The sequence below is a fragment of the Apodemus sylvaticus genome, chromosome 19 (genome assembly GCF_947179515.1).
Source record: "Apodemus sylvaticus chromosome 19, mApoSyl1.1, whole genome shotgun sequence".
Classification (NCBI taxonomy): domain Eukaryota; kingdom Metazoa; phylum Chordata; class Mammalia; order Rodentia; family Muridae; genus Apodemus; species Apodemus sylvaticus.
Genome location: NC_067490.1, coordinates 39,739,751 through 39,750,719, shown reverse-complemented (window position 1 = coordinate 39,750,719; position 10,969 = coordinate 39,739,751). Strand labels below are relative to the sequence as shown.

The 10,969-nt window shown below is 43.1% G+C and overlaps 1 pseudogene; it reads right to left on the bottom strand.

Annotated features, from left to right (window-relative positions):
• Positions 1-865: 865 nt before the first annotated feature.
• On the bottom strand, positions 866-2,260 carry LOC127669198 (40S ribosomal protein S23-like; annotated as a pseudogene).
• Between the last annotated feature and the right edge of the window lie 8,709 nt (positions 2,261-10,969).

The window sequence follows — 10,969 nt, the reverse complement described above, 5'->3', positions numbered from 1 at the left end:
TTCTGGCCCTTTGAGCTGGGAATTTTCACCCTCTTCATTTTTTATTATCTTATGTTTGATCTTTTCATTGCGTCGAGCTTTTTCCCCTTTTTTTGGCTTAGGAACTTATTACCCTTTGTATTTTCTTTGACCAGTGTGTCCATATCTTCTATGCATGAAATTCTCTCTTCTAACCTCTTGTATTCTGTTGGTGATGTTGCATCTGTCAAGACAGGGTTTTTACCTGGGCTCACTGAGAAATTTATACAGGCTGGCCAGCAACCCCAATGATCTATTTCCTCAACCCCCTCTCCTATTTTTTGGGATGGTGGGGTGCTAGGATCTGAAGTCCTCAGGCTATCCTGTAGCAGGTACTTTATCCACTCAGGCATTTCTTCAGTTCTGTTTCCACAATCTCCCATCCGTTTGCTTTTGATTGTTAGTTATGGAATTTCTTTTTGCAGTAGTAGTTTCCTCATTTGTGAGAAGTTACACATTTGTGTTCTGTCTTTTCTGAGAACCAGTGTCATTTAGCACACCTGTACAAGGGCATATAAAAAAGAAGTTGGATTATCGTTACTTGATAAACTCAGGAAACAAGGACTCTGACATTGCACATTTTTTTTCAGTTTTTTATTTGATTAATTGATTTTTGTGAGAAGGTCTTGTAGTGTATCTCTGGTTTTCCTGCAACTCACTATATATATTAGCCAGTCTACAGTTTATTTCACCTACTTCTGTCTACTGAGTGCTGGGATTAAAGGCATTCACCACCATGACCAGCTTGTGTTCATATTTTTACAACTATCTCAGCAGTGCAAATTATTGGTTATTATTATTATTTTCAGAATATGAAAAGTTATTACTGTGTTTCCATTGTCAAATTTTACGATCTTGGTCTTTCCTTCTTGCCTTTGTATAGAGCCAAAAGAGACACATTGGCTACTTTAACCATCTTAAAGTGGACTCAAGAATATCACCTACAGAAAGACCTTTTTGACCAAATCCAGCGACCAGAATGTCATCATTTTCCTCAATGAAGTTCAAGCAGCCATCATTGAGCATGAATGCTGTGAGCTTCATTCTGTTCTTAATGAGCTGACACACTCCCTGATGGCAGAATTTGTCTGTTTGGCTTCAACCCCCTTCTTTTTCCAGCACAATTCCCTTTGCATGAGAGGCACGCCCAAACGGATTGGCCTTCAGGGCTGTGCCTAAGTGGGCTTTCTCGTACTGTTTATCATGTCACTCCTGGTCCCGTCGGTGACTGTGAAGCTTCTGGGCGGTACAGAGACCATGGCACTTGCCCACCTTGCGGGCACCACAGGCCCGAGAGAAAGAGCTTGGTTATTATTTTTGGTTTACAATATTCGTTTTTTTCCCCCTTTGTTTCTTCGTTAGTTTTTTAAACAGAGCTTTGCTATGCAGCGTAGGGTGGTCTCAAAATAAAAATGCGCCTGCCTCAGCCTTTTTTGTGCTACTACAGTAGTACTTGTTCATCACCACAGCCAGCTGGCTCCAGGAGGGATCTTGTTTCTCTGCTGGTTCCAGATCGGACCCCAGAGTGTGTGTAATTAGACCTGCTTGCTCTCCGTTACCAGGAGCCATTTCTCAGTGTTCCTTTTTTTCTCTCTTGCCCTTATCATTAAAGGATGCGGTCCTTGTCTGTTTCACCTCTATAGAATGTCTTTCTGTCTGTGTTTTTCTGCTTTTTATAGTGAGACAACGGGAAACATCCATAGGCGATGTCTGTGCATCAGGAGACCCACATGTTAGCTTGCAGGTGACTACACTAGGCTCTACCAGGAGCTAGCAGTGGCTTATGTCATCACCTGACACTACCAGGTACTGTGGGCTACATGTAAAAGGACTGGCCTGCCACTGCATCTCTCTCTCTCTCTCTCTCTCTCTCTCTCTCTCTCTCTCTCTCTCTCACACACACACACACACACACACACACACACACACACACACATCCCACGTGTTCCTGGCCTGACCCTATCCCCCTTCTCTGTTCCCTGTCCTCTTCTGCCCTCGTGGCTCTGCTCCCATCTGTCTGTCTGTCTACATCTCTACTTATCCGCCTCTACCACTTCTCCAGGCCCTTTTCTCCAAATAAACCCCCTTTTATACCAGATCTGTTGCACGGTGTGATTTCTCAGCAACACACCTTGGCATGCGTCTGCCGGTTTTCTCCTTGACGCAACACAGGTGCTGAGACTTGGGGGTGAGGCTCTTCAACGCGTCTAGGCACACTGAAATCCCATGGCTGGTATTTCATAATGCCGTGCCCCCTATTTTCTCTAGTATTGGCCATGTGTAGTTGATGACTTTCTTTGTTTCAGTGCATTTTTTTTTCAGTTTTAACTTTTAAATATCAGTCCATCTGTGAGAAAATATGCTGCAATCAGTTTTTAAATCCAAGTCCAAGATGTCTTCCCCACCTTCGTTATTGGATAAAAATACACTCACAGCCTTTATATTTAAAATAAGTCTTAAGCATCTCAAGAGCTGGGCAGATATGTAGCCTCTATGCTATTAGAATCTACTTTTCTATCGATAACCCCGAGTTATTACTTACTACTTATTATGTTTTATCTGGGCAGCTCTTATCTCTCACTGACTAGCCCACAGAACCACATTTTTAAGATTCACCTAATCCATGGCTGCTTCTCCTTCTCCCTCCTGCATATTCTTTTCCTCGGGCATCCTCTCTAATCCCAAGCCCAGGAAACCTAAACCCCAACTATGTCTCTTCTTGCCTAGCTACTGATTGTTGGCCTCTTTAGTACTAGTTGGAATTAACTTGAGGGCAGGGTCACAGGGGCTATGATCAGACTCCAGGTTTTGGGGGCTTACACTTAGCATTACAATAGACAGTACAAGATAAAACTTCAATAAAAATACTTAAGACTTCATGTATGGTGCTCAGTGTTTCTAAACACCGTTACAGAGGTTTTGAAAATGATAGTCCCAAGAGAGCATGGGACAAAACGCAGTTTATGTTCTGATTCTGATGATTCTTATAACTACACTTCTATAGCAGCTTTACCCTAAGGTCATGGCACTTAGGTGTCATGCAACATTAAACCTATCTCGAGAATAATGGAATGTACATCACATTTGAGTAAACCAGGTTAAAGTTAAAAGTACCATTAGTTATCTCTGAAAAACCCCATCTTCCTCACTGGGCAAGGAAGTGCATGCTTGTTTACTAGTCCATCAACCTAGTGATATCTCGAGCTGGGCTCTGCCTCGGTCTGTTCACTTTCAGGCCTTTGTTGAGATAAAAGCTTTCAAGGAGTCCTAGCCTTCCCTTCCCTTTGTTTTGTTGTGATATAACAAATGCATGTAACCATTGCTGCCTCCGTTCAGTGGAGATAAGATGTGCCACACTCCCGTGAGCAGTGCCGACAAGTCAGAGAATGTAGACAAAAAAGCCCCTTGTGTTCTTCTCTGTCCCAGAGCCACTTATAAACACGGCTGGACTTTCTACCATCTTTGATTTCCAATTCCCTTTGTGCCTTTTCTCTTCTGTTAAAAAAAAAAAAAAGGAATCTGTGCACAGCAACAATTGATTTCTACCACTCCCTGGTCCAAGATGATTTGAATTCTGCAAGGCTCCTGGGGCAGTATAGACTTGGGGAAATCTTATGCTCTAAATAGAATAGAACGTTCTGAACTTCACAAGTTCAAAATTCTATCATTTATCAGTGAAATTCTATTAAATTATTAGTCTAGCTCTGATAAAGCCTTCCACTGTATGATCCACTATAATAGTCCTACGTTCAAGATTTTAAATTTCTTCTGGTTGTCTAAGACTTAAGAATAGTTCTCATTGTACTAAATTTATATGGATCCAGTTATCCTGATAGAGAGAAGAAGCCCGTCTTCCACAGCATGCAGTCATGAAAATCCCTTTTCCCTTCTGCTCTTTTGTCCCTTCTGCTCCACAGAAGGTCTCTGTCTTCCCTGAGCTCACCTTAAAGAGTGTTCATGCTTTTCACACACACAAAAATTTGTTTAGCAAGCCTCTATTATGACACAAATTCTCATGTCAACTGCCTTTTTCTACAATATGGATTTCAGTACAGATTACAAACAATGGTAATACTAATATGTCTAAAATTTATCTTTTTTTGTAAACTTAAAAAGATGCTTGTACGCTTCAAGAAATTCACTAGAGTCCACTTCTCATGGGTGAAATGGACTCCAGATAAGTATACCTGTCAAACAGCAGCCTAAGTTTCCTACCTATTGCCTATTCCAGAGGTGGGATTCCTGTCCCATTTCCTAGTTTTGGGTTTCCTCTTCTCCTGAGTTACCAAGACCATGGGCCTAAATGTTTCAAATGTATAACTAAGAAAACTATTTTCTCTCCCTAACCTACTAACTTTATCCTCTGCCTCTATTATGTGCATGTGTTTCAGTGTCCTGCCAAGTTCCTTGAGAACTACATCCAGGACAGCTCCAGAGTGGCTGCCTACTCCAGTCTAGCCTCAAAGACAGCTTCAACTGCACCTGTGCTTTCCTGGCCGTAGATATTCTCACAGATTCTGGCCAGCATCCCAATTTTTCTTTTAGGGTTCCCCAAAGACAACATCATCCTCAGTCAGCAGGAAGTAGTTTAAAGAACACAAGACCCTCATTCCTGCCCCACTATCACCCCTTCCTAGTTCCTCACTTTTAATTAAACAGAAAGGAAGGAATGTTAGCTGACAGGTGATTCTGCTTGGTTCCTTCCAGGATCCTAGCTTACATCATTTGTTGCCACCATTACACGCCAGGTATGAGCAGTGTATAAAAGAACTGTTTACCCACCCCAACTCTCCTTCTTTGCTACCTTGGTTTCCCATCTGCCCGCAGGCCCTTCTCTGTCTCTGTCTCCCTCCCCTTCCCCTCCCCCTCCTTTCTCTCTTCCTCTCTCTCTCTCTCTCTCTCTCTCTCTCTCTCTCTCTCTCTCTCTCTCTCTCTCTCTCTTCCTCTTCTCTGTTCCCATCTGTCTGCCTGTCCACATGTCTACTCATCTGCCTCTACCACTTCTCCAGGCCCTCGCTTCCTTCCCTTTCCCCAATTAAACCCTCTTTTATACCAGATCTGTTGCACAGTGTAATTTCTCAGGGGGATATTTTGGCATGGGCCTGCCAGGTAACCCCTTAGTGAATTATGTTTTATAACAATACATCTAACAGAAGATTAATGTTCAGAATATAAAGTGATAAATTATCTCCACAGAAGAAATGAGCGAATTCAAGAAAAATTAAAGTATATAAAGGCAGGTTTATTGGAAAACAGCTCTCAGGCAAATTCACCAACCTCATAGGAGGAGGGCAGTGAAGTCACCAAGGAGAGTGGGGAGACTGAAGAGAGGAGGAAGAAGAAGAGAGAAAGAAGGTGCACAAATAGAGAAAATGCAGATGGGGAAATGGAGAGAGAGAGAGAGAGAGAGAGAGAGAGAGAGAGAGAGAGATCTGGTTTATACAGAGAAGAGCTTCTGGAGGAGAGGAAGCCCAGATCCTGAGCTGGAAAGTTCAGCATAGAGGGTGGGGTATGCCAGCCTTGCCCTGTCACAGGTAGGGCCTGAGGGATGCTGGGAATACCTGAGGACAAGGGCACCTCAGCTGCCTTTTCTGTGTATGAAACCCAAGATAAAGAACTAAAAAAGAAAAAAAAAATCAAACACTAAAATCCCCAAATAATATAATCAATAAGTGGCTAAGTGAATCGAGTAGACAGTTCTCAAAAGAGCCACAAATGACCAACGCATAACACTTAAGTGCGTTCAACATGCTCAGGCAGCAGGACAATGCAGGCCAAAACTACCATAGAGTTGCACCTCACCCCAGTCACAACTGCTATCCTCAAGAACACCAGCCAATACTGGCAAGGATGTGGCAGAAGAGAAGCCCCACTAGAATGAACGTAAAGTGGTAAAGATCTGTGGACGTCAGCGGGGAGGTTCTAAGAACCAAACCAACAATCCAGCTGTATCACTCTGGGAATCTACCAGGACGGTTGGCTACCACAGAGACTGATGTGCGGCAACACTTAGTGTGTCTACTCATAACAGTCAAGTTCTAGAGCCTGCCTACATGCCTGTACTGGCTAGTTTTTGTAGAGAGCCGTATTGGGGTGTCATGCCACCTGGCACGACTTGACATTGACCAAGGTGAAGTTCCTCTCCCAGCCTTCGAGCAGGAATCCCTGTGTTAGTCATAATCCCTTTCACCTAGGGTGGAGCACTCAGACCAAGGTGAAGCCCATTGTTCTACAAGGATAGCTGCTTCCTGAGAGACACTAGCTGCCACCTGACACCAGCCTCCCCCTCCCGTGGAGCAAACAGAACCAGTTCTGCAGACCTGTTTCTAGCCTTAGGGGAAGGGTCTTCCCCCAGCTATATATATTTGGAGACCTCCATTAAACTTTGAGCCTTGAGCAGGAAATCTTGTCTTGGTTCCCTGTTTCTCCCGTCACCCCGTTCCTATCCCCAGCTTTCCTTCCAGGGAACCCAGTAACCCGTTCGAATGTAGCTGCAGGTGGCTACAAGTTTTGTGTGTCAACTTGACACAGGCTGGAGCTATCACAAAAATGGAGTTTCGGTTCAGGAAATGCCTCCATGAGATCCAGCTTTAAGGCATTTCCTCAATTAGTGATCAAGAGGGGGAGGGCCCATTGTGAGTGCCATCCCTAGGCTGGTAGCCTTGGGTTCTATAAGAAAGCAAGCTGAGGGATAGAGAAGTGGCTCAGCAGTTAAGAGCACTGCTCTTCCGAAGGTCCTAAGTTCAAATCTCAGCAACCACATGGTGACTTACAACCATCTGTACGTAATGAGATCTGACACCCTCTTCTAAGTATCTGAAGATAGCTACAGTGCACTTACATATAATAAACAAATACAAGAAGGAGGAAGAGAGAGAGAGAGAGAGAGAGAGAGAGAGAGAGAGAGAGAGAGAGAGAGCTGAGCAAGCCAGTGGGAGCAAGCCAGTAAGTCACATCTCTCCATGGCCTCGGCATCAGCTCCTGCTTCCTGACGTGCTTGAATTCTATGGGCCTGTATACCAGAAGCTTTCCATGGAGATCTCTGGTCCAGCGAAAGTTCTGGCAACTGGGAACGAGTGCTTAGTAGGGTGATCAGGGAGGAAAGATCGTTTCTGTCGCTACAGTTGGCTCCACCTCTTTGCCATCTCATTTACTCCATGCCACCCTGCTCTGGGCTGACAGAAGCTGACTAGCCAGCAAGGGGTATAGCAGGGCTTCAGGTGGCGTTTCAGGAGAGCAGACCTCTTCCCAAGTGTTACAGCTCTGATGACAGAAGATCTCAGATGACAGAGTAGTTCTCACACACCTTCAATCTGCATGGGATTCTTCTATACAGTTTGGGGGTGGGTCAGGATCTGACAACAGGTGAGTCTCATTGTCTTGGTCTGAGAGCTTGGGGAACTCTTATCTGCATGTGGGAGGGCTTGGTGCTGCTCCTACATGTCTGATGGCCACAAACCTCTGGAGTAGGGGCCTGTGGGAGACAGGAGCCAGGGTCCCAAGGGGCGTGGCTGAACACCTGCTGTCCCATGCAGGGGAAAGTCATCTATCACATCTCCAGGGTTCTAAGCCAGAGCTCGACCAGGGACCAGGATGCCTGTGCACAGCTCACCACCCCACAGAATTCCAGTTCTGACTTCCTGTAGTGATGGACAGCAATGTGGAAGTGTAAGCTGAATAAATTGTCTCTTCCCCAATTTGCATCTTGGTCAGGATGTTTGCCCAGGAATGGAAGCCCTGACTAAGACAATGCCCATCAACAGATAAATGGATAAAGGAAATGTGGCACACACAATGAATTTTATTCAGAGATAAAGAAGAATTAGAATTGTCTCTTACAGAGTTGGAACTGGAGTGAAATAAACTAGATTCAGAAAGACAAATATCATGTTTTTCTCATATGCAGAACACAGAGCCTAAAAGTTATATACAAGACAAGAGGGGGACTATTTAACAAGAAAGAGGACCAGCAGCGGGGAAGGGGGTCTGGGTGGGGAACCAGGGAGAGTCGGGGCTGAGTCTGACCAAAGAAATGTCACAATGAAGCTTGTTATTTTGTAAATTGAATGTATCCTAATTTTTAAAGGTGATCAATTTCATTAGTCTTTAGATTAATGTAAATCAAAGCCACAAGATGTCACTGCGTGCATGTTAGAATGGCTCAATTTGACTGGTGGACTGTGGATGTAGCTCATGGTAAAGGGCTTGCCTAGCATATATAAAATCTTGAACTTTTAAGTTATTATTTCTTTTGTTTTCAAGATTCAAATACGATTACATCATTTCCCCCTTCCTTTCCTCCATCCCAACCCTCCTAAATATGCCTCTTCTCTTCAAATTCTTGAATTTTATTAACTGTATAAAATAGGGAAAAATAAACAAATGAACAAACAAGGATTGTCTGGGACAGTGGTGGGAGCGTGAAACTCCAGCATTCTTGTTAGCAAGAGGAGTGTTGTGAGTTCAATGCCAGTCTGAATGACATAGTCAGACCTTATTTAAAAACCACAACCAAACAACCATCACAAAATCTGAGCATCCCAGGCTTTCAAAATCAGTCATTGCTGGTAATGTAAAATGATATAACCAGTGTGCAGAACAATTTGACAGTTTCCTTAAAAGGTTACATAAGTTTTATCTTATGATCCAGTTATTATTTGATGCAAGATATTTTCTATACATTTACATTGAGGCAGTGAGAAAGAGGCCAGTGATTGGAGGGGAGAGAGGAGGGGAAGCTAAGAGAAGGAGGGGCGGAGAGAGAGGCAGTGAGAGGCCAGTGATTAGAGGGGAGAGAGGAGGAGGAGCTAAGAGAAGGAGGAGAGAGAGGCAGTGAGAGGCCAGTGATTGGAGGGGAGAGAGGAGGAGGAGCTAAGAGAAGGAGGGGTGGAGAGAGAGGCAGTGAGAGGCCAGTGATTAGAGGGGAGATAGGAGGAGGAGCTAAGAGAAGGAGGGGCGGAGAGAGAGGCAGTGAGAGGCCAGTGATTGGAGGGGAGAGAGGAGGAGGAGCTAGAGAAGGAGGGGCAGAGAGAGAGAGAGCTGGGAGCTACATGAGGGAGCTGAGGAGGAGACTTGGAGATCCAGGTGGCATCAGATGTGTTTCTGGTGTGCTGAGAGGTTAGAAATATTGGGATAAAACTTTATCATTGTAATTTGGCATTAAGTAATTGGGAGTTTCATATACATAAATATATTTGGTTAACTACTCAAGTTTAAGAGTCATGCTTTACTAGATACTTGGAAATAGTGCGTGCTGGGCTGGAGAGTGGGACCCGCTGGGACTTGGAGCAGAGGCTTGGTGGGGCGGTACTGTATTTTTAAATAATTCCTGCCACATTTGGCGAACCAACATGGGGCATATTTCCATTAGAAACCTGAGCTTATTAGTCTAAAAGTTAAGAGTTTTGTCTTTTTTGTTTTGTTGTTGCTGTTACTGAATTTAAGAGCACCAAAATCGGGTCACATGACTCAAGTCCACCGAGTTGAATCAAAGGAAAGACTGAGAATACTGAGGACCCCTAGTGGGGAAAATAGGTCTCAACGGGATACTCAAATTCTATCTAACGTGGGCACCAAGGGAATTCTGGGTTTAAATCTTGCTTTTACTAGCTGCTTATAAGCGGGTACAGATGGAAGGGTAAATAATTGTGTTAAGTTAGAATAGAGATAGTTTATTTCACTGGTTTTAGATTCTTTTAAGTTAAACTAGGATAGGGAAGTAGTTACTGACTCTAGAGTAAAGTGTGTAGTGACAGTTGTCTGCTTAGCACAGGTATTAATTATTAAAAGTCTGGATCGGATAGAGAGCTCAACAGATAGGTGGTATGAAGGTATAACAGAATGGCTACTCTGGGTAGAGAGCCAAACAAAAGATAATATAGCTTGGTTACTAGGCATAGGAAGCTCATATTCCTTTTAATGTGGCCCACACGTGGAATTTTGGGTGTCTCTTCCTGCTTGGCATTATCGTAAATGCCTAAGTAGAGGCTCATATAGTGTCTTAGCTTATTTCATTTGTTTTAGATTGTTTTGATTTTCATAATGGGTGTGATGTTGAGTTTTGTGGTTATATTATTCCTCTGAGAGAGAGATAGAGCTCAAAATGAAGGTTCATCTAGACCTAAGCTAAAGGACATGCTAATTTGGGGAAAAGGTTTTGTCTTTGTGTTGTTAGAAAGGATGATTAGGCTCTGGACATCTTCCAGAGCTATTTGGATCAGAAATGAAAGAGGGAAAACTCCAGAGGACTAGAATCCAGAATATCAAACAAAAAAAATCTATCTTTGTGATACTAAATTTTGTTTTGAGATTTATATATTACAGAAAATACAGCCAGGTTGAGTCTCCCCATCAAACATGCTGAACTGACCACATGCTGAACTGACCTGTATGAACTCCTGAGGTCCTGGACCTAAGCTAGATCCAGTCAAGATACAGAAATCAAAGACCAACCAACTCCCCCACTTTCCCTACCCTTCCCCTTATTAATATCTCAATGCCCATATTCAGCTTGAAGAAGTTACTGAAGTGTCATCGACCCAGTTCCCTGGGATTTGGGGCTGGAAAGGGTTATTATTTTTAAGTTGTCTTTCCAGGGAATGTAGAAATGGTCAGATTTGAAACAGGGAGGAAATAGGATTGATTATATAGCCATAATTTTACTTGGTAAAAATCTTTTTAATTATTATTAAGTTAAAGTTATAAGTTCTTATTTGATACAGAATTCATTTGATTCATAATCAAGGTTTTCATTGGTATAAATTTCTTCTATTGATACTAAATATTTAAAAGTATAGGGCTTAGACCCAGTCCTTCTTTGCTGTTATTATAACAGATCTGAGATGTTTAAGCCTGTGAGTTTAGGGCCAAATAGTAATATAAGGTTCTGAGTTTATTGTGAGGGTGTTTTCTAAATTTTAATCAGAAACAGCTGAAAGTGGTTTACGGACAA